The sequence below is a fragment of the Dermacentor silvarum genome, chromosome 5 (genome assembly GCF_013339745.2).
Source record: "Dermacentor silvarum isolate Dsil-2018 chromosome 5, BIME_Dsil_1.4, whole genome shotgun sequence".
In the NCBI taxonomy this organism is placed as follows: domain Eukaryota; kingdom Metazoa; phylum Arthropoda; class Arachnida; order Ixodida; family Ixodidae; genus Dermacentor; species Dermacentor silvarum.
Genome location: NC_051158.1, coordinates 184,163,447 through 184,188,583, shown reverse-complemented (window position 1 = coordinate 184,188,583; position 25,137 = coordinate 184,163,447).

The following is a 25,137-nucleotide window of genomic DNA, read 5'->3' as shown; positions in this document are numbered from 1 at the left end:
CTACCATTAGAAACTCATTGCATGAGTCATAGCAGCTCATCGATTACATTACCACTTGTCATGGCGTTCTTTGGCCATACCTGGCCCTCGCGCCATAAAAACCACACGTCATCGAACTTAGGTCCTTTGTTGCTTTGTTATTTTTGTCCCTTTCTGTACGCGTGGTTTTGTTTTCGCTTTCGTGTTTGTACTATCGGGACGATGCTTTTTAAGGGGAACGTATTGACACGTATACATGTTTATCTTTCACCGGTGGCCGCTTTCCACCGGCTAACAAATCTTAAACGTTATCGCTCGGCGCAGGACGCGCCTGTATCGGAAGTTTCTAGAACGTTATCGATGCTTCTTTCCGTTGCCTGTTTTCACTGACGCTTATGTAATCTGATTGTATGACCGACGCGAATTGTCTAGAACTTTCTGGAAGACCCGCGGGCATCAGGGATTAATCTGGAACCTTCGATGACTCAGGTAAAAGCCGACGCGCTTCGCCGCTGATCATTTTTTCGACGATTGCCGACTGTGTTCGCCGCTATCGTTGTGCTTTGAGTGTAGCTTTTGTGGGCAGGTTCGCCAATAACAACCAGTTTCGTCGTACACAGTTTTACGACTATTTTCTTTACCGTCACTACTACGTGACAATATGGTGAGTGACAGCAAACGTCCGGCCCAGGGAAGGTTGCCCGACATCAAAAGAAGAACAAAGTCTTCTCAGATGCGCAGAAGCTGAGAACGCTGAGCTGAGGTGATGCCATCAGTAATAGATGAATCGAACACACCTGTGGCCAAAGGGTCGGACGTAGACAGAGAACCGAGCGTGTTGTAACTGGCGCAGGACGTGGCTTCGGGAACATCTGTAATGTACGTCATCTATCACCTCCACATGGCCAAGACATTCGCCTTGAAGCAGCATCACAGGGTATGAAGGGGTTACAGACGAAATAGCTGTGGAGCCCTATTGATGTTTACAGTCGGAAAAGGTAGCATCAGACATTTTCGAGTATAAAAGCGGCCAGACGGTGAAAGTAGTGCAACGGCGTCAGAGAGGCTGCTGCAATGCATTGGACAATCACTGACGAGTCGGGAGGAACGCTGGTGTCGTGCCTGACGAGAAGTTTGTTCGCAAAAGAAGCATTATTGGCAGGCATCATATCTCAGATCAGCGACAGTACTAGTTCGGCCCTTGCGCAATGAATAACAACATTGTGGCGGGCGAGAAAGTCCCACCCCAGGATAATTTCGTGGGAGCACGAAGAAATCACAATAAATTCCATGGCGTATACAACGTCTCGGTGAGAACACGAGCGGTGCACGCCGCTAGCGGGTGAATACACTGTGCGCTTGCTGTGCGCAGGGAGAATCCGGCAAGGGGCGTCGTGACCTTAAGGAAGCGACAAAGCTTTGCGTCCATAACTGATACAGCGGCTCCGGCATCCACGAGGGCACGTGTGCGCACACCATCAACTAACACGTCTATCCATTGGTCGGGCTACGTTGACGACTTCCGCGTTTCGACAGCGTCGCAGCCCTTGCCTCATGGACTGTGACGATTAGTTTTCCGCACCCCGAGCTACGGGACGAGGCCGCAGCGGTGATGGGGAGCGTCGGCGTGGAGAAGGTGAGCGGCGGATGTTGGCAGACCGGCGGAATGGTGGTGACGCAGCCGATGTTCGTCGACGTAATATGGGCGCGGAGAACCCACCATAGGACTTGGAGTATATGGTATAGCGCTAGGCGACTGCACGCTACTACAGTGGCGTGTGACGTGGCCTGCGTAGCCGCACGCAAAACATATCGGCCGATTGTCCGCCATACGCAACCGAGTCTCTGCGGCAGGTCCCATCCATGTGGGAGGACGCGTTGGAGGCGGCGGCTGGTGAAGTGATTGCACGGCAGGTTGTTGTCGGGGCATAGCGAGGACTTCGGCGTACGTGAGAGGTCCACGTTAAGGGAGTTGTTGAGGCTGGGTGACGACTTCCGCGTAGCTGAGTGGCACAGTCGTCGGTATCTGTTGGGGCCTGGCCATGACTTCGGCGTAGCTGTGAGGCGCAGCCGCAGGAACGCGCTGGTGGTGCTCAGGCAAACCTCGTGCAGTTCTTGCGCTATGACGTGGCGAAGCGGAGGCACAGAACTCAGCGTTGGCGCGTGTACCGGCTGTGGCTGTTCAAAATCCATCAACGAGAGTTGCCGGGCAACTTCCTCGCGGACGAACGCCTTCATTTCTGCGAGCAAAGCTGTTTGGCCGCACATGGCAGCCAAACCAGCGAGGTGTTCGTCACGCGGTAAAGATCGACGGGTCAGTGACCGCTGCCTGCGGACTTCTTTATAGCTCTGACAGAGTGTGATAATTTCGGCCACAGAGCGAGGACTTTTGGCCAGCAACATGTTAAAGGCGTCGTCTTCTATGCCCTTCAGGATGTTTCGAATTCGATCAGACTCCGCCATGGTCGAATCGACTTTCCTGCATAGGTCCAAGACATGTTAATATAACTGGGGAATGTTTCTCCTGGCTGTTGAGCTCGTTCTCGCAAACGCTACTCGGCACGCAACTTGCGAACAGCAGGGCGACCAAATACATCGGCGAGGGAAGTCTTAAATTCGGACCATGTCTGGAACTCTGCCTCATAATTGTTATACCACAGGCTGGCCACTCCAGCGAGGTAGAACAGAACATGGCTCAGTTTGGCCACTTCGTCCCACTTGTTATGGGCGCTTACCCTGTCATACGCCGTGCGCCATTCGTCCACGTCAGTGTCGTCCGCTCCTGTGTAGATAGGAGGGTTGCGGTGACGAGGTACCCCGGGACACGCAGTAGGTGCGGGATGAGGTGTTTGTTCGGAGGCGTCTTGGGGCATGGTAGATGGTAGGGTACGGGATCGGAGTTCCAGGATGAATGTCTGAGGTTACCCAGCACACTCCACCAATATATACATTATAGAATAGCTCCGTTCTGCTGCAGAAAGCAAATGACTAGCGCATGCAATCACACGGCCAAGTCCGCGCTGACGCTGCGACAAAATGACATCGATTCCATGACCCTGGCGTCAGTGCGGACTGCCGTAGGAGCAGGCGGGTCGAAGTGCGCCAAAATATGTGGAAATGACAATAGAGAGATAAGCTTCGGCAAGGCGGTTGCTTGTTTTGGGCCCCAGGAAAATGAAGTATCGGCTTTAGAAGCGCAGTAAGAAGTCGGGCGACTTCCGCAAATTAGTGCACGAAGCTGCAGAAGGAAGATAGCAGGTCCACAAAGCTCCGTCTCCCTATATCCTTGGCATTCGTCACTACGGGAAAATTCTGCCCAGCCCGAACTTTGCGCTGGGCGCACACCGGACGAGTCAACAAGGTAGCGAATGATAGTGATTTGGCGGTGACCGAAGTGACACTTGAACGAATTAAGCTGGACGCCGGCATTTCGAAATACAGAAACAACTAATGAAAGGTGCTCGAGCTTTGTGGCAAACGTAGGAGCGACGTTATCTGGATAACAAAGATAAATGGGCCACTTGATTTTATGCAGAAGTGCGTCCATCATGCGTTCAGACATGGATGGGGCATTACGCAAGCCGAAAGGCATGACTTTGAACTGGTATAGGCCATCCGGTGTTACAACGGCTGTCTTTTCGAGGTCCATGTCTTCTACAGAAATAGCCGGCCCGAAGGTCGATGGAACCAAATATTCGTGGAGGCATTCCAGGATGTCATCAATGCGTTGTTGGGGATAAACGCCCTCGTTGTGATATTGTTTAGGTGCCCGCAGTCCAACAGAAACGCCAGGTGTTGTCCTTCTCTATAACTAGGACTACAGGGGAGGCCCATGGGCTGGAAGATGGTTCAATTTATTCCTCGAGAAAATACCTCTTCGAGGTCAGTTTGACACTTGTCGGTCATGCAAGGACACGCTTTATGGTCTTGGTTGGGCGTCGGATGGGCGTCGCCAGTGACATTAATGTGTTTCGCAATAGAGGTCAGGCCTAAAGGGCGAGCTCTCAAGTAAAAAAAAGAGAGAAAAAAGACTCGCAGTTTCGCTCGAAAGGCAAAGCATTGATTGCGATAGCAAATTAGTAGACAGCATTACGAAGTGAGGAGAGTAGTGTTATCGGCCGTATATAAACTTTAGCTTACTAACAGAATTAACAAGCACGGTATCACGCGCGCACAGGTAAACATGAACACACCTCGCTCGATGATTGCGGGAACTCGCTGTCATAACGCTGGAGTGAGGAAGCGCGGCTGCAACAGCGAGCGAGCGAATTGGCCTTCTGACTTCAATGCTAACTAAACCTCAAAAGCACAGCGAATACGAAGCTACCGGCACTCGGCGTACTTTGTGCACATCACAGACCTTTTTGAAGATGAGGCCCGCGGGGGCGCGCACTTTGTCCACGTCGCGTATCGCTTTCGAGATACGGCGCCCGCGTCGTAAGCAGCAGGCGCCAGAGTAGAATTCACCCCCCCCCCCTTCTCTCGCCTCCCCCTTGTGATTCGCGCACGACAGAAGACCGCGCGCTTCCACCTTGCCTTGCTGCCTCGCACGCACGAGATTGAGCTGCGATTGTCGGCTGACCAGCGCAAGCTTTCACCCGCACATACAGCGCACGGCGCTCGGCGACAGCAGAAATGCCCTCGGAGTGTCCATATAATTGCTATCGCAGTAAAATGTCCCTCCACGAGGCGAGTAAACGACGTAACTGGTTGGCGAGCTGAGGCGCTAGACAAGGAGAGATCATGCTTTGGAGGTCGGGTAAGGCAGCTGGCGAAGAAAGCGAATAGGCACTGTGAGACGACGTTTCAGTAGTCAAGACTGGTAGTCCTCGAAAGGTGACAGCGTGCCTAAGGCTATGTCTCGCGGTGGAACATGGCTGTATGGTTCGAAGTTAAGAGGAAGGCGCGTAGAACTGCTCGTAACATTGATGACAGGGTGAGGAAGCACAATGTCATGGGCCAGGGGGACGCCCGAAAGAGGAAACACGATGGGATTGCGTCAGGCAAACGTGACGTGGCGAAAGAAGGACGAATGTCATAGCTTGAGGGGCAAGACGAATGTGCTCGGCATAGCACAATCTGCTGGGAACTTCCTCGGAAGGGCCAGGAGAGCTGGGCAAATCAAGCCGAACAAGTCCCGCGCAGCATTCAATCAGTGCTGAATGCGCTGATAGAAAATGGAGACCCAAAATGATGTCGTGGGGACATTATTCAATATCAATGAAAAGAACAGAGGCCTGACGGCCGGCGACACTGACAGGAGCAGCGCATATTCCTATGACAGCCGATACTCTTCCGTCGGCGACCCGCAGAACACAGGACGCAGCAGGTTTGACAACTTTAGTCAGGCGTCTACAAAGATGTTGATTCATGACTAAGATTAAAATGACGACGTCCATGTGTTGCGGCAGTGACATGAAATATGGCGAACACATCGGCAGTTGGATCAAACAGAAATAAGTATCTTTGATGGAGCATGATGTTAATGCAATATCCGAAGCAACGTCGTGATCAAAACAGAACTGCGCCATAACAATTCGATTCACATCGCTCAGTAAGAAGCTTTATTCACAGTGTTCCTGCTTGGTGCTCTCGGCTCGCCGATAGCTGCCGACCCGGTCACCTTGGACGCATCTCCGGTGGAACAATCTGCTTGTCCGCGCATCTGTGTGAACTGTGCGACGGATTGGACTTGCGGCCCTTTTCCAAGTGCAGCTGGTTCGTCCGTTCCGTTGGTGAGCGGGGCAGCGTCCATGGGCTGTCAACAAGGAACCATGTCAGCTGACCGCTTCCTACAAGAGCGCGCACACCTCGTTGGATCCACAGGCCACGGCATCGCTTCACCCGGGATGCCACGCTCATGTTTGGTGCTTCTGCAGGTGTTCCTGCTTGGTGCTCTCGGCTCGCCGATAGCTGCCGACCCGGTCACCTTGGACGCATCTCCGGTGGAACAATCTGCTTGTCCGCGCATCTGTGTGAACTGTGCGACGGATTGGACTTGCGGCCCTTTCCAAGTGCAGCTGGTTCGTCCGTTCCGTTGGTGAGCGGGCAGCGTCCATGGGCTGTCAACAAGGAACCATGTCAGCTGACCGCTTCCTACAAGAGCGCGCACACCTCGTTGGATCCACAAGCCACGGCATCGCTTCACCGGGATGCCACGCTCATGTTTAGTGCTTCTGCAGGTCAGTCTGTACGATGTTTCCAGCTATCGTGACAATGACGTATGGCTTATTGCGGTGTCGTGGCCACCTGATACCTGTAAACGTTTTCGTGTGTTTGTGACGCACCTGTGGCGTCTCTTATTTCTCTGTGGCGACATAGAGCTGAACCCTGGGCCTATGACGAAACCTCAAGAAGAAAAACTTGAGCTCGTCGTCAACACCATTTTAAGGCTTGAGGCCACCACCGCCAATGTGTTGAGAGCGTCAATAAGGCATTGCAGCTTCACGCCACCTTGAAAAATGAACTCTAAACAGTTTCTCGGCGCCTGTCTGAGTTGGAAGCCAAAGTAGCAGCGGTTGTTGATCGTACGCCTTCGACCAACTACAGCGAAACCCTTAGTACCATTATGACCCGTATGTCCAACGTTGAGGCCCAAGTATCTCGGGGGATCACGGTTGGCGCGGCCACAAGCCACTCCAGAATAACATCTCCAGAATTCAAGACAAAGTGGACGACTTGGAGAATCGCTCACGAAGATGCAACTTATTGTTTTTTGGAATTTCTGATACCGATAAAAATGAGAAAAGGGAAACTTGCGAGCAACTTGTGTTGGATTTCTGCAGTAGCAAATTAGGCATAACCGTTTCTTCGGTTACTAGGGCTCATCGGTTAGGGCGTTTTTCTTCGGGAAAAACCCGTCCTTTAATCGCAAAATTTTTCACCGACAAGGAAATCGAGGTAGTGCTAGGTCATGGATACAAATTGAAAAACACTGCTTTCAGTGTTTCACGTGACTTTTCCGAAGCAGTGCGAGTGAAACGGCGTAAGCTCTTGCAGTTTTCCAAAACAGTAAGAAAAGAAGGCGATAGGATCCGTCTGGTATTCAACAAGCTTTTCATCAACAGTGAAACTTACGAGTGGGACTCGGAGGCCGATCGCGCAACACGTGTAACACCGTCCGATAGCGATTGTGCACACGCAATGCAAAGTCATTCTCTCGTTTCACTCGGACTACATCATCTCAAGACAAAAATACACGTGATGGTGACATTACCCTCTTATTTACCAATATCAGAAGTGTGCTCCCCAAATCTATTGCTTTATCATCCATCATTGATTCATGCTCAGCGTCTTTAGTCGTACTTACTGAAACTTGGCTTGACGAAACAGTGTCCGACGCACATATTTTTAACAGTTGGTCCTCGTTTGTGATTTTTCGCTGTGATCGTAAGCACAAAAAAGGCGGTGGCGTTCTGTTAGCAGTTAAAAAAGAGTTCATGTCAGGAAATATTCCAATAGACACCTTTTTAGAAGGCGTATGGGTCACTGTGAAATGCGACTTCAGCCAGTTGTTGATTGGTGTATTTTATCGACCGCCTAACATGAGTCCCACTTTCTCTGAAGAATTTCAAAGATTCTCTGTGTTCTTGTTAATCGCTTTCCAAACTATATTTTGCTGATTTTCGGTGACTTTAACTTTCCTTGTATTAACTGGCCAATCTTATCCGCTGACCTACCCTAACAGAGGAGCACTGTTTTCTTCAAACCTGTCTTGACTTTTCGTTAACACAGCTCATCACTAATCCCACGCGTAAGGCTGCTTCGTCTGCTAATATTCTCGACCTTTTTCTAACAAATCATCCTGCAATTTGCCTTGACTTGTCCCACATGGATGGTTTGTCCGATCACGACATTATAATCGGCAACCTTTCAGTCTTGCCTAAGAAAGGTCATGTTACTAACAAGTATATTCGATGTTACAAGAAAGCTAACTTCGATATAATCGATTCAGAGTTATTAGCTTTTTCTAATGAATTCCTAGCCGTTTACTCAAGGCAGTCAGTCGAAGAAAACTGGACATGGTTAAAAAACACGCTTATCAATTTGATAGACATGCACATTCCAGTCGCAAAAATAAAGTGTTTCAACTCGACACCGTGGTTCAACGATCGGCTCCGGCGCTTCAACAATAAGAAAAAACGGCTCTATAGAAACGCTGACAAAAATCGTCTATCGGAATCGTGGAAACGCTACCATTTATGCGAAAAGCATACCAATCCCTGCTAAAAACCACGAGACGTAACTTTTTTGGAAACGATCTTCCTTCTCTTCTCATAAATAACCCGAGACGTTTTTGGCGTGTTCTTAACCCACGCAGCCATCCTGAGATTGCCCTTACTAATCGTAATGGCGAATTTGTATCCGACTCGGAAAGCGCGCAATTACTAAATAATGCTTTTTCCTCTGTTTTACGCGTGAGGATTTAACGTCCAGCCCTCTCATTGGTAATCGCACTGACATAACGATGCCTGCAATTACTATCAGAGGGGGAATTTGCTCATTATTAAACAATCTTAAGCTCTCTTCCGCGTCCGACCATATCGGTTGAACAAAGATACTAAAAAATTTTCACCGAGCCTCTCGCCTATTCTGTGTGCCCTTTTCTCGCCATCATTAACTCTCATACCATCCCTCACGACTGGCGGGTGGCCGGAGTAGTTCCCATTTTTAAGTCCGGTGATCGCTCCTTGCCCCTCAACTATCGCCAATCTCTTTAACTAATACAATCTGCAAGCTTTTGGAACACGTTATCTACACTTAAATCATCAACTATCTTGAGGAGCACAGTATCACTTTAAGCAACAGCACGGTTTCCGCAAAGGATACTCATGTGACACTCAGTTTGCTGGTTTTGCACATGACTTGCACTCGGCACTGGATTCTGGTTTCCAAGTTGATGCCATCTTTCTGGATTATTCAAAAGCTTTCGATCGCGTTCCCCATCACAGGCTCATACTAAAATTAACCCAGCTTAACATACCCCCTGATATTATCTCGTGGATTAAAGAATTCCTGTCACAGAACACAGTACACAGTCGTTAATAACTCTCATTCTACTTATGTGAACGTAACCTCAGGTGTCCCTCAGGGTAGCGTTTTAGGCCCATTACTTTTTCTAATTATATTAATGACTTGCCTAATATGTGTCCTCCCGTATTAGACTATTCGCCGATGATTGCGTGCTATACCGTAATATATCCAGTAATACCGATCGTGAACTCCTTCAATCCGACCTGTGACAGTATTAATACTTGGTGTTCTACATGGTTAATGTCGTTGAATGAATCCAAAACTAAATTAATGTCATTTACTCAACGTAGTGCCCGTATACCAACATCGTACGCTTTAAATAATGTCGAAATAGAACTTGCTACTACTTATAAATACCTGGTATCCACTTTCAATCAGATCTTGCGTGGCATTATCATACTGACGTCATTTTTGCTGCAGCTAATCGTTCACTCGGTTTTATCAAACATTCTCTAAAAAATGCCCCTCCACATATAAGAAAGCTCGCTTATGTAACACTGGTTCGTCCGAAATTGAATACGCTTCAGCTATTTGGGAACCACTTCAAGCCTATCTTATTCAGAATATCGAATCCCTGCAAAACCGTGCTGTGCGCTTCATTTTCTCAGATTATTCACGTCATTCGAGCATCACTGCACTAAGAGATCGCGCCGAATTGGAAAGCTTATCGCATCGTCGCCAAGCAGCCCGCCTTTCGCTTTTTCATAAACTTTATCATCATCCAATCCTTTCTGGCGATTTATTTCAAGCGCCTGCAGTCACTTTCCCTCGCCGCGATCATCAGTATAAAGTAAAACGACCCACATGTCACACTCATCGCTTTGCTAATTCGTTCATACCACGCACTATCATTGAGTGGAACCACCTACCATCGCTACTGAGACTACTAGCAAAATTTCAGGAGCTGCTACGCACTGAGCGCGTTGCCTAAACGGACTGCCGACCTAATCGATTTTTTCCTGTACCAGTTCGTAGCCATTTTTCACTTGGAATATCGCATCTGTATTCTTTTATGATTTTTTGTGTATTTTAGCAGCGCTCTGTATTTTCTGCATTTTAAGTTTGTGTATTCTTGTTGTCACCTTGTAGCTGACTAATACTATGTATTTTTTTTCTAATTGCTGAGAATTTCCAATTATAATATATTGTGGCTTTGCATTCTCTTTTGTCTTTGTTCTTGTTTTCCTATTCCACGTACCCACTGTATTTATTTCTTTTTGCTACTCACTTACCCGCTGTATATCAGACAATGTTCATGATCGCGTTTCTTTTTCTTTTTTTTCACTCACTATGTTATTATTCACATGTCACTGCAATATGTCCCCTACTGATTCGCGCACGACAGAAGACCGCGCGCTTCCACCTTGCCTTGCTGCCTCGCACGCACGAGATTGAGCTGCGATTGTCGGCTGACCAGCGCAAGCTTTCACCCGCACATACAGCGCACGGCGCTCGGCGACAGCAGAAATGCCCTAAAGGCCCTCTTTGAGGGCCTTTAGGGGTATTTTGAATAAATAAATATAAATAAATAACATGAAGGTCTCGAGCTTTGTGCAAACGTAAGCGACGTTATCTGGATAACAAGATATGGGCCACTTGATTTTATGCAGAAGGGCGTCCTCATGGTTCAGACATGGATGTGGGGCATTAACCAAGCCGAAAGGCATGACTTTGAACTGGTATAGGCCATCCGGTGTTACAACGGCTGTCTTTTCGGGTCCATGTCTTCTACAGAATAGCCTGCCCGAAGTCGATGGACCAAATATTCGTGGAGGCATTCCAGGATGTCATCCAATGCGTTGTTGGGGATAAACGCCCTTCGTTGTGATATTGTTCAGTGTTCCGCGTCCAAACAGAAACCCAGGTGTTGTCCTTCTCTATAACTAGGACTACAGGGAGGCCCATGGGCTGGAAGATGTTCAATTTATTCCTCGAGAAAATCCCTCTTCGAGGTCAGTTTTGACACTTTCGGTCATGCAAGGACACGCTATATGTTGGTTGGGCGTCGGATGGGCGTCGCCAGTGACATTAATGTGTTTCGCAATAGAGGTCAGGCCTAAAGGGCGAGCTCTCAAGTGAAAAAAAAGAGAGAAAAAACACTCGCAGTTTCGCTCGAAAGGCAAAGCATTGATTGCGATAGCAAATTAGTAGACAGCATTACGAAGTGAGGAGAGTAGTGTTATCGGCCGTATATAAACTTTAGCTTACTAACAGAATTAACAAGCACGGTATCACGCGCGCACAGGTAAACATGAACACACCTCGCTCGATGATTGCGGGAACTCGCTGTCATAACGCTGGAGTGAGGAAGCGCGGCTGCAACAGCGAGCGAGCGAATTGGCCTTCTGACTTCAATGCTAACTAAACCTCAAAAGCACAGCGAATACGAAGCTACCGGCACTCGGCGTACTTTGTGCACATCACATACCTTTTTGAAGATGAGGCCCGCGGGGGCGCGCACTTTGTCCACGTCGCGTATCGCTTTCGAGATACAGCGCCCGCGTCGTAAGCAGCAGGCGCCAGAGTAGAATTCACCCCCCCCCCCTTCTCTCGCCTCCCCCTTGTGATTCGCGCACGACAGAAGACCGCGCGCTTCCACCTTGCCTTGCTGCCTCGCACGCACGAGATTGAGCTGCGATTGTCGGCTGACCAGCGCAAGCTTTCACCCGCACATACAGCGCACGGCGCTCGGCGACAGCAGAAATGCCCTCGGAGTGTCCATATAATTGCTATCGCAGTAAAATGTCCCTCCACGAGGCGAGTAAACGACGTAACTGGTTGGCGAGCTGAGGCGCTAGACAAGGAGAGATCATGCTTTGGAGGTCGGGTAAGGCAGCTGGCGAAGAAAGCGAATAGGCACTGTGAGACGACGTTTCAGTAGTCAAGGCCGATAGCTGGTAGTCCTCGCAAGGTGACAGCGTGCCTAAGGCTATGTCTCGCGGTGGAACATGGCTGTATGGTTCGAAGTTAAGAGGAAGGCGCGTAGAACTGCTCGTAACATTGATGACAGGGTGAGGAAGCACAATGTCATGGGCCAGGGGGACGCCCGAAAGAGGAAACACGATGGGATTGCGTCAGGCAAACGTGACGTGGGTGAAAGAAGGACGAATGTCATAGCTTGAGGGGCAAGACGAATGTGCTCGGCATAGCACAATCTGCTGGGAACTTCCTCGGAAGGGCCAGGAGAGCTGGGCAAATCAAGCCGAACAAGTCCCGCGCAGCATTCAATCAGTGCTGAATGCGCTGATAGAAAATGGAGACCCAAAATGATGTCGTGGGACATTATTCAATATCAATGAAAAGAACAGAGGCCTGACGGCCGGCGACACTGACAGCAGCGCATATTCCTATGACGGCCGATACTCTTCCGTCGGCGACCCGCAGAACACAGGACGCAGCAGGTTTGACAACTTTAGTCAGGCGTCTACAAAGATGTTCATTCATGACTAAGATTAAAATGACGACGTCCAGGTGTTGCGGCAGTGACATGAAATATGGCGAACACATCGGCAGTTGGATCAAACAGACCTGTGATCTGGTGTTGCCATTCCACGAGAGGGCCGTGAGGACTTCGGCTTCCGCGGAGCCAGGACAGTATTAAAGGCATCGGATTGGTTAACGGAGCAAACGGAGGGAAGACAAAGGTTCACCAGCTCTTCGCGAACGATGGACCGGATGAGGGAAACCGTCGGTCGAAAATTATTAGGGACATACTTCTGGGAGCTAACCGGCGACGCGGCGTCCACCCCTCGGTGAAAGATGCGTACCATGCTCTCAGACGTGGTCGGCTGAGGCGCGGAATTGTCTTCGCACGATGATGTAGTGGCTCTATTTTGAAGATGGGTGTACTGATGCCAATTCGACAGCCTTTAGCTTCTTCGGAACGCCGGCATTCACTTATGATGTCGTAGATGCTGGTGAAGTTCTTGTACACGAGAAGGTTAAAGGCGTGGTCTGCTATGCACTTCAGTACATGGTTTACCTTTTCTTCACCCGGCATTCGCTCGCCCACCTTTCGGGAAAGGGCAAGAACGTCCTGAATATACGTCACGTATGACTTGGTTGACGTCTGGGCGCGAGTCCCAAGTTCCTTCTTCACGGCTCATTGCCGTCCAACTGTCCTCCCGAAAAGGTCGCGGAGCTTTTTGTTGCATTGCTCCCAACTTGTTAGCCTCTTCATGTGTCTGAAACCAGACCCTTGCCGTGGCTTTCAAGTAGTAGATCACGTTGGCTAACATAAGTGTCTGATCCCACCTGTTATTTTCGGTGACGCACTCGTACATCCGGAGCCAATCTTCGACGTCAAGGTTGTCGGTACCCGTAAAGGTGCCAGGGTCGTGGGGCTAAGCCGAGATGACGGTTCGCATGGTGGCTACCATCCCACCATCGTGGTCGCCGTTGTTAAAGCCTCTTCGTCAGTCGGCATAGTGGTAGTGGCCAGGCTACGTCCGCTTCAGAGGATCGCGTCTGAATTACATGTACCCCGCACCTCCGCCACAATGTGGCAAAAACATTAAAGAAACAGGGACATCTGTTTACCGGTTATGTACAAAAGACAGGCAGAGCAGGCAAGTCAATAACGCCGTCGTCTTCCGCCCCAAGCTTGTGCTCTTTTTCTTCAACCTTGCTTTCAGCGTTGTAACAGTATCGTTTCATTGCTGCTCCACGACACTGCCACATACGTATAGGTTGTATAGGGTAGCTATCATGTATGGCGTCTAAAAAATTACGGGTCATTCTGCGCGAAGACAACCAAGTGCATTGTTCAAAGGCATGTATAGTAGTCGCCAGCAATTTTGTTGTTGCTGCTACTTAATTTACTAATTGATTGTAATTGGCAATTTTTTTAAGATTGCTGCTCTGAATGGCCTGCTGTCATTGAAGAATTTGTGGAAAAGTAAAAGAAACCTAAAACTAGCATATTTCAGCCAGGTACTTTTCGCCCGTTTATTGTTTCCGGTTGATAAATGAAGCCCGCGAAAAATGAAAACTATGACGGGACCAACCGCCCGCCCGCATCAAAAAGCAGCGCCCTCCAACAAGCTGCGCAGGAGTTAATGTCGTGCCCCGGCCGCGGGACAAGCTACGGGACGAGCGCCGGCAGCTCAGGTAATTGCTACGAAGCATGACGGTATATACCGGGTGTTCATTTTAATCCTTTACGGAATTTTTAAAAATCGCGTGTGGCAGGCAGCATAATTCTTACCTTTGAGCTGGGTTATTCGAAGAGGCGTAGCACGAGAAATTGAACACATATTCAACTAATAACGAAGATTGACTTATAAACATTTTAGTTGACAATATTGCATACATGAATGGTAGCCGGTGAGTTTGCAGGAGCATTCATTGAAACGAATTTAAACGAATCACACCCGTTTGAGATATTTCTACCCCAAGTGTAGCGAATACATGGCGTTCATGTTACTTTTGTGCTTCAATGTAATAAACAGCATGTTGGTAAAAAGTAAGTGGAACAACATGTTTTTTTACGGCAGGTTTGATGGCGCATATCTCTAAACTGGTGTCATTCTGGAAATTCATTCCAAGTGGACACGCCTGACAAGCTCACCGGCTACAATTCGTAAATTGCAATGTGTCGTAAATTACCTAAGAAGTTAATTTGTCAATTTTTGTTAATTAGTTGAGTATGTGTCTCGATTTCTCGTGCTACTAATGTCCGCCTCATCGAATAACCCAGCTTCATGATAAGAATTATGCTGCCTGCCACAGGCGGTTTCTAAAAATTCCGTAAACTTAGAAATGAACACCCTGTATATCAGGAGCGCGGTCTCACTGGAACATGGCAGCTCTTCTAGATCCTTCGGATAGAGCATTTCTACAAGATTGCACAACTAGTTTGCAAAAAATTATTCACGATTTTGTTTAGTTTGACAATCAGCTGGGATGGTTTACAGACAATTGTTTTCTAGTTTTGGCAATTTAACAGCCAGCACAATTCAGAGCATTCTTCTAATAGCAATTGAGCAGATTTTATTGCAGGCAAGAAGGTGGTATGTACAGTGAGTGCTTCCTTTCGAGATAACTGTTAAAATGCTCGTTCTGCCCTTGCTTTCATAGGGTTTGAAATATTTGCTGATCATCGACATTGTGTGGTTCGTCGTGGTGTCATCGCTTGACGCCCTTGCTGCCGCAACTGTCACGGCCTACACGTTCGGCTTCATGAAAGAAAAGGTGGGCATAGCTTTCCTGTGCGCTGAACTTTGACGTTCTACTACACCTTCGAGCCTTTCCAATTGTTTGCTCATACTAGGAGAATGCCAGCAAGCTTGAATAGAAAAAATCGAGAAGCAGACAAAGCCACAGGAATAGTTTGCGCCTGGCGCGATGTATCAGCTTGTGAGAGTGCGCAGGCCAGCTGCCAGCGCAGGCCAAACGCGACATTTCATGCCTGCATGCACGCATGATTTCAACATATTTAGCTCAGAGTACATTTGTCCAAATCGCCGTTCAAGCGACGGTGAAAAATATTGATTGTGGGTTACGGGTTGAATTAACGTGACAGTAAGTGCTCGAGTTTTATCGGATCACTCTCGTGAACCATGTGGCTTCTGGTAGCGCTTTCCAAAGTTCATTATCAGTGGGTAAAAACGATTCGTTGGGGCATTAGCCGCACTGTGCAAACAGTGTTCAGTTCAGTTTTATTTCCTTAAAGACCCCTTTGCGAGGGTCTGTAAATAAGGGGTGGGTACGGTTGATAATGTAACAGAAACACAGGTATTCAGAAAACTACAAGAAAGCTACATTTCGCGAGTGCATAAAAACAGAAAGAAGGAGAAAAAAAATGACGCGTGAAAAAAGCTGATTATTTTCAGCCAACAAAGACACATTTTCGAAGAACGATGTCGGGCAAGTGATTTCAGCGACGTGGTGGGGAAGGGCGTTCCAGTCTGATGCTGTGCGGGAAAAAAAACGAAGAAAAAGTAGTTGTATGGGAGCGTGGCCGTAAGACTTGTAATGGGTGCCCAGTTCGTAGCGATATGCGTGCGGGTGGTGTGACACATGGCTCGTGAATTAGGGAACTGTAAAAAACTTATGAAAGAGGCAAAGGCTGGCTGTATCGCGACGACGTGCAAGGGGCTGTAGATCAGATTTTGCTCTTCAGGATGATACGCTTACGTCATATGAGTATGATGAATGGATGTATCTGACGACGCGGTTTTGAAAGGACTCGGGCGCGTCAACAGATAGACTTGATATGGATTCCAGATGGGTGATGCGTATTCAACTTTCGGTCTGATAAGGGATTTAAAAGGTAGGAGTTTTTACGTTCTGCGGGGCGTCACGCAAGTGTCGTCTCATGAAGCCAAAAGTTCTGTTAGCTGATGAAAGTATGTTGGAATATCCGTACCCCAATTGAGATCATGAGAAAATGTTAAGCCCAAGTACTTAAATGATTCTACTGATTCTATGGGAACGTTTACTATTGTATAAGAGGACAGGAAAGGGTTACGACGGTGGGTAAAATATATGTTTACATTTGTTGAAATTAAGAGTAATTAGCCATTCCAAGACTGCACGTTGTTAAGACTTTGTTGTAAGGTGGTTTCGTCAGTAGCATTAGAAACTGGATGGTAAATAACGCAGTCATCAGCGAAAATTCGTATCTTGCAAGATACATGCAGGGGTAAGTCATTAGTATAAATTAAAAAGAGAAGAGGACCGAGAACTGGTCCCTGCGGGACACCAGAAGTTAGAGGGAGAAGAGTGGATGATTTGTCATTTATAGAAACGAATTGGTAGCGATCAGTAAGGAATGCTTCGAGCCATTTGAGTACGTCACTGTGCAAGTTCAAAGAAGAAAGTTTTAGTAGTAAGTGGCGGTGAGGAACTTTGTCAAAGGCCTTTTCATAGTCCAGAAAAATAGCGTCAGTTTGTTGGTTAGAGTCAAGGTTTATATGCAAGTCGTGTAGAAACAAGCTAGTTGCGTTTCGGTAGAGAAGCCCTTACGGAACCCATGCCGTGCCGAATGAAAAATTTGATTGGCGTCCAAGTGATTCATGATCAGGGAGTAGATGACATGTTCCATGATTTTGCACCGAAGGCTAGTGAGAGAGATCGGTCGATAATTTAGCGGTGTGTTCTTATTACCAGACTTGTAGATGGGAACGACCTTCCCCACTTTCCAGTCGTGAGGCATGGAGGCTGTAGAAAGTGACTGAGAAAATAAAGACACAAAAATGATGAAGAATATATTTTGTATTTTTTAGCAGTTTAGAGTTTATATCATCTATACCCGCTGAGGATGAAAGTTTAAGGTTTTCAATAATGCGCAAAACACCATCAGGATAAAACACCACGCTCGGCATGCTAGAAGCTATGTTGCAGGGGACATTAGACAATAGAACGTTATTATCATTAGAAAATACTGACAAAATGCGTTGTTAAATATTAGTGCGCACTCAGTTTCAGGCATGATTTCCCCCGTATCATTAACAAGGTTCTAGTGCGTGTGTTGCCTGGGTTGATAACTTTCCAAAATTTCTTGGGGTTGTCTGTTAACATTTTAGGTAAGTCATTGTTGAAAAAGGACCATTTGGCATTGCGGACAGCCCGTAAGTATTCTGTCTCAGCGGCGTATTATTTTTCGCCATGAAGTTGGCTTAAATTATGCTTGGTACTACGAAAAAGTCTTTTTTTCTTATTTTCCAACCTCTTTACACTGTTATTAAACCAAGGGTTCTGATGATTCGCACGGAATGTTTTTTTTCGGAATATACTTGTTTGCTAGTTCATTCATTTATTTTTAAACAGTTCCCAGTTGTCTTCAGCCGATCGTTCATTGAATGAGGTTTCAAAGACGGTAAAAAAGTGCCCATTCTTCATTTATAGCTTCGAAGTTTGCTTTATCATATAGGTTGATAGTTTTGCTGGAAAGATCACGCTGTGCTGGGGCAAAGTCAAATGTCGCATGAATCACACTGCGGTCGCTGATAGGACGAAGGTAGGTAAGTGATGATAAGGTTTCTGGATGATTAGTAAATATAGGTCCAAAATGTTTGCGCAGTCGCGCGTTACGCGTGTCGGCTCTGAGATAAGTTGCGATAAGTTAAAATTCAAACAGATGTCGACAAAGTCTTTCGCTTCTGCGTTGTTTATTGCGGAAGTCAGGTTATTCCAATCAATAATGGGGAAGTTGAAGTCACCGAACAGAAGTAATGAGCGTTAGCATGGCTTGCTGTAATCTGGCATAAAGTACTGTTAAGTTCTGGTGAGAAGTTTGGATTACTGGTAGGTGGCCTGTAGCACACGCCTAGAATGACACATCGAGGGGAAGCGCGAAGACTGTTGAAAAGAAGGCGTAACAGTGAGTACGAAGACTGTTGAAAAGAAGGCGTAACAGTGAGTACGAAGACTGTTGAAAAGAAGGCGTAACAGTGAGTGCAACGCTGTTCGTGAAGTGCAGGAAGTTGTATAGTTTAGAAACAAGAAAAATACAACGAGGCCTTTCTTCCGAGCGTCTCCTTCTCTTCGCCCTGCCGGTGTTTCCTCTTCACGCTGGTCCATGAGCAGGCACGGGTTACGCAGGGTTTCGTGAGTATCCTGGTCGCCGAAGAAGGCTCTGGAGGCGCCACTGGCTGTGGCGAGCAGTGGTCCGAGGCGGCGCCTCTCGAGTGCATTCTGGCAACGCGAAGGAAGGGCGTGGGAGCGTTTATTTCAACAGCAACTGCCCCCCGCCCGAGCGCGCGTTTTGAGAAGCTCGATCTCGCCTGAGTCAATAGAGATTACGGTACGCAGGCCGCACCCAAGCGTTGGGGGACGCAAACTCAATTGTGGGCCCTTCGCGCTCTTTTGTGCTCGATTTGGGTTCTTTTGTACGCCTGGCGGCTAGCACCGACCAGCGGCCTTACAAAAGAGCCCCAAAGGAGTACAAAGGAATGCAAACTTGGCGTGGCGTTTTGCATTGGCAAAACATAAAGCTTCCTTATGTCGCACCCTCCGACGGAGGGTGCGGACATAAGTTGGCATAAGGAGACCAAAACAAGTGTGCGTATACATTTCTTGACCACGCTTGCATCCACCCGTCCCGACGGGAGCGACACAGCATTCCGTCACGCCCCGCAAATATTTACTCCGCAGCAACCAGGCTGAGAAGCGGCACCCAATGCGGTTTGCCTCTAGAAGCACGCCGCCTACATGTGCTCCATGTGCGAAGTGCGCCGCGAATGCGCAAATGCATTCTGCTTCACGCTGAACAAATGAAACAAGAAGGAAAACCAAGAGGAGACACGATAGAGCACCAACTTTCAACTAGTTTTATTTCCAGCACATCACCCAATATTTCCAAAAATGCGCACAAATGGCGCAGCACGTGCCACAGCTACCTCACTGCGCTATCTGAAAACGAACTCTTGTAGAGAAAACAGAAGGCACGCTGATGCAACCTTCCTCCTTATGTGATACTCCTCGAGCAGTTCACGGGCTAACACTTCTCTGCTTCTTCCTATCACGCGCGTGCCATCAAACCGTACAGCACAGCCATGCGAGGCACAATGGAACGTCAGGTGCTAACCCACGCCGTTTTAAATCGATAAAACATGCTCCCTTAGGCGGTCATTAACACAACGGCATGTTTGGCCTATATGACTTGCAACATCTCAACAGAATTTCGTACATACGACGCCCACCATGCAACGCAGTACCGGCTTACTGGCGTGCTTCTTTCCGCACGAAAGCTTGGCCTTTTGGGAAGAAATGCGGCGCAAAGCTTAGACAACTTTTAGAGGCCGAGAAAACCACCGGAACGTCATGCCTGTTAGCAACCTTTTTCAAGTTGTGGGCGATTTTGTGCATGTAAGGAAAAAGCAGTGGTTTCTTCTTCTGCATGGCCTGAGGCTGTCTGCTGCACCCTTTCTCTTTCTGGAGCAAAAATTCAGCACACTGGTTATGACTACCGAAGGAAACCCGGCTGAAATCAACCTCGAAATCTGTAGCTGAAAACTGTCGTCCATTGTGTGCTCGCAAGACTTGTTTAAAGTAGACCTTAGACACAGTGTCACAATAGCGTTTTTTCGCTGTCTTTGAGTGCGGGGAATCATGAGGCAGAAGGTCCTTACGGGCGTGGGGGCTGTACCTCCAACACGTATGAGTAGGGTTTAGTAGCAGGTTTTTATAAAAACTGCAACTGACTGTCAAGCAGAAGATCCTTAAGCCTTTTCCATGCTGTGTGAAAACAGTTAATACGTGATTCACATCACGCTCGGGATAACTATTTCAATAGGCTCGGGGATAACTGTATTTCACAACCATCTATTGCCATTTCCGGCAAAGAGTTAGCTTACCTGCGTAATGGTGTGTAAGGTATTTTCTGTAAACGACGCATGTATGATGATGTATGCGAAAAAGTTGTATATATTGTGGGTCCTTTTCTCTAAATAAATTGTTGCAAGTTAGTGCCTGTGTGTGTCACCTCTCCCTTCGTCCTTGTCTTTTCACGCGCTATAACCTCAAGACGAAGGTAGATCAACAATTTCAGACGCGTAGGCCGATCCTGGTGATAGTGCAGAAGGGTCCAAGCTTAATGGCACATGTCCCTGTCATGTGGGTTGATCCAGGTGATGTGCAGAAAGTGTCCGACCTGTGCTCGGGGACCTGTAACGCGCCTTTGAAGTACCCTTGTCACATGTGGGACCCAAAGAGACAAAGCAATGCACTGGCGCGTTGCCCAAATGCTAGTCTATGACGATGGGTGTCGAAACTTGAGCGATAAAACGTAATAGTCTACCAACCAATAGCAGTGTTTCATTCTCTCTTGAAGTAGCCATTTCCCTAGCGACATCATCAATTGCCCCTTGGATTCGGTGGGTAAGACCCGTGTCGCTCGCTCCGAAGAGGAAGAGCGCGCCTTTAAGGAGCGCCGGCGCGCTCATCAGCGCGAATGGATGCGAAAGCGACGAGAAGCCCAACGCGCAGAGGCCCAAGTGCTGCGACCGATCTTGCAAGATGGTTCAATCTATTCGCCTAAACACGCTTTCACTCGCACATGCAGCATACATAACACGTAACTTCGTTGCGTCGCCGCGTGCCGTACTGAACCCATCAATCATCAGTACGACGCGTGGCGACGCAACGAAGTTATGTGTTGTCTTTTCAACCACCAAATTAAAAAATCTTAAAGTATCATTAAACAAACCAACAGCTTCGCTGGTCCTCCATCGTCATATAGTGGAATGGCTCTATTTTTGGGTGTGTGTGTGTCTTTTCTCACAGCGCATTCCCTATTCGGACACTCAGTACGCATCTTTGTCGTTTTGGAAAAAAGCAGCATGAAATCTGGGCAACAGAACTATGGTCGTTCGCACTGATGCGCAGTGGTAACCTAGTAACTTTGATGGCCACAGCGAAACCATCCGCGTGGCCGACTTACTGGCCTTAGAAAAGATCATGAAGTCGTCGGCGGCGCGCAATGACACCGTGTTCCTCTGCGCTGTGTGTAACGCAACTTGCGCCTTGACAGCATTCCTGCTTAGTGTCCAAAGTTGTGCTCTAATCACCCGATTTCGACGACACACCATGTGCTGCCATGGGCCATTTGCCGCACTAACCAAGCAGTACTTGCCACCTGAGCAGCATCTGCGGATTGACTAGGTGATCCAATGCCGAAAATGAGACGCCAAAAAAAGTCGCAGTTTTGAAACGAGAAGCATCGATTGCCATAGCAAATTAGTAGACAACCCTACGAATAAGGATATTAGTTTTATCGGCCCTATAAACTTGCAAACATTCGCCTACTAACTAAATTAAAATGAACAGGACCGGAAAACATGAACACATCACACTCGATGAGCGCGGACACTCGCTGTCAAAACGCTCGCGTGAGTAAACGCGGTACCAGCAGAGAACGATTTCACCTTTGTACTGTCTATCGCTTCAAAGCAAACTACACCAATGTCGTAATGAAGCCAAATGTGTGGGTTAATTATGACCTTTGCGTACTCAAGCGCATCAGAGCCCCCCCCCCCCCCCCCCCCCCACACACACACACACCACACACACACATTTAGGTACACGTTCGAGAACCCCAGATGGTCGACATTAACGGAGCCCTCCACTGTGGCGTCTCTCATAGCCATATTGTTATTTTGGGTGTAAAACCCCAGAAATTATGATTACTATTATTACCCTTTACCTGTGCTCTCAGTTCTTTATGATGTATGGGTAAGTTCGACACGTTGAGATCGATATTGGCATTCAACCTTCTTATCGTCACACCCACAGCATCAGAGGGATTTGGCCCGTCGTCATATTGTTATCGTTAATCGTGACGTGAGTGCAAGTATGTCAAGTTACTATTGCCATGACCCAGCAGTCATCTTAGTCATACATTTGTGCCTTTCCACACTATACTTTGGTATATACGAAGTGAACGAGCCGCGAGAGTTACGCGGTTTGTACATATTTTGGTAGCGCGGCATCGACCAGCAGACACATTCCACTTCCCAAGAGCCCAGTTAAGGATTTCGCCTTAATAAAGAAACAACAGAGCGCGGGATGCAGTCTTGTAAAGCAAATCAAAAGCACGAAATAAAACAAAGGAAACGATAGGGTGTAAAGCGTTAGCATGTGCTAGCCATATCTGCTACGTTCTCTTGGTTATTATCGCGGTCTCCAGCTTAATTTCTTCTGCAGCACGTTCACGTTGCTCATTCCACGCATAACTAAATGAAGTAAGCGCGCGGAATGCATTACTCAAACAGCCGCGTAAGCGCGGACCAAGCGAGCTACAAGGAAATAGACAAAATACCCGTATTCACAGCCGCAAACGCGTTCTCTGTGCGGTGAGTCACTGCGGTATTACCTTGCGGTGACGTGGTACTTAATATATCCCAAATTATCGCGATGTTGGCTAATAGCAACCAAAATATCAGGCTCGTAGCAGACGCCCGCCGCCTTGGCGCGGCTTCCGCAGCGGAGAAAGCCCACGATGATGATGATTTATTGGCATCCCCTTTGAAACGGGGCGGCGACAAATAGTCACCTAGCCGCTTGATTTAATCAGGTATACTATACATGTTCTTTATCTAGCATTTTTGTATACCTCTCATTATTTTTTTTTCAAGAATTTACCTTGTACCGCTGCCTATGATTTTAAGAGATCAGGTCATATCCATCTTTTCCCTGCTTTTTTTCCACCAGTACTCTAATCGTCTCTTGCTGATCTCTACGGCTGATCTGTTTAGTTTCCTTCCACTTTAAACCCAAGCGCTTCTGGGAGCTGCACGTTACCTACGGTTCTCGCTGGGTGGATCCCGTCGCATTCCATTAGGATGTGCTGAGTGGTCTCTGGATCTTTACTGCAGCATACACATGTCTCATCTAGTTCCAAATATTTGTTCCGATATGTTTTCGTCCTTAGGCAACCGGCTCGAGCCTCAATAGCAAGGCACTGCCCTTTGTGTTATCGTACAGATTTTCCCTTCTAATTTCTTTCTTCTCATTCTGTAAATCTCCATTGCCCTTTTCGTTTCCATTCTTTGCATCCAATTCACGGTCTCTATTTCTCTCACTTTCTTTCTGATGACCCCTGGTTGTCTATTTACAGTTTCGATTATCCTGTACTTGGTTGCCAACTTCCTTGACCTCTTCCTCCATTCTGTGTCCACGCTTTTCATGTAGAGATACTTGTGCACTTTAGCCGCCCATTTATTTTCATCCATGTTCCTGAGCCTTTCTTCAAAACTAATTTTGCTTTGTGCTTCTCTAACTTCAAAAGAGGCCCAACCCATGTCTCCATGCACTGCCTCATTTATCGTATTACCGTGTGCTCCCAAAGCCAACCGGCCTACTGATCCTTGGTTAACTTCCAAACCCGCCAATATCCGATTTTAAGCATATAATGGCATTTGCGAATGTTAGCGCTGGCACCATTACTCCTTTCCAGATTCCACGCACCACCTCATACTTAATGTGGCCCCACAGTGCTCTGTGTTTCATTAATGCTGCCATTCCGCTTCCCCTTTATTTTCAGATTATCTTGGTGGTTGCTTGAGTAATTCTTTCCTTCGTTTATGTGTACGCCGAGGTACTTATATTGCTTTACTATGGGTATTACTTGCTGTTGAATTGACACCACGAAGTTACTCGTGTGTTCATTAAAGATCATAATCCCTGATTTCTCTGTGCTAAACTTAAGGCCTAGATTTGTCGCTGCGTTCCCATAGATATTCGCAAGTATCTGTAAATATTTTTTATTGTCCGCTAGTAGCACAATGTCGTCTGCGTACATCAGTCCAGGGACCTTCTGTTGCACCATTTGTCCATTACGCATCTAGGATAAACCAAAACCTAATTCGCTGTTTTCTAGTCGTCTTTCTATGCCCTTGACGTAAAGCGTGAACAACAATGGTGACAGAGGGCATCCTTGCTTCAATCCTTGGTGAATTCCCACCATTTCATTTCCTTTTAGGCCTTCCCATGCCACTTGTACTTGATTGTCTCGATATATCTCCCTCAGCAGCTCCACGAAATCGTCATCTATGCCTTCGTATTGAAGAATATCTCACAACAATTCCCTGTCTACGTTGTCATAATCTCCTTTAATATCTACAAATGCCATCCATAAAGGCCTTTTCTGAGCTACTGAAATCTCTATGCACTGAGTTAGTACAAACATATTGTCCTGAACCCATTCTGTAGTTCCCCCAATACCTCGTTTTTCTCCACCTACATTGACAGTTCTAATTTTATGGCTTGCATTACCATTCTATATATCACCGACGTTGCTGTAACTGGCCTACGAGCTCGTCTTATCCTTATCTCCTTTGCCTTTGTAGAGAGATTCATCTTGCTTTCACGCCATCCAACGGGAATATTCTTTGTTCTAATCACTTGCTCTATGGCATTAGTCAGCAGTGCCTTGCTTTTTGGACCGAGGTTTTTGATTAGCTGTATTGGGATTTCATCGGGTCCTGCTGCCGTGTTGTTAGGGACATTTTCTGCTGCTTTTTTCCAATACATGTCCACGGGTCCGGTACAGCAGCGCCGCGGCGCGGGAGTTCACACAAAAAGGTCCTCGCTCCTCCCATTCATTCGCGCGGCGCTTTGGACACTCTCCCACATTCTAAGTCACTCTACATTCTTGCACCTACACGTTCCCTCAATCGAATA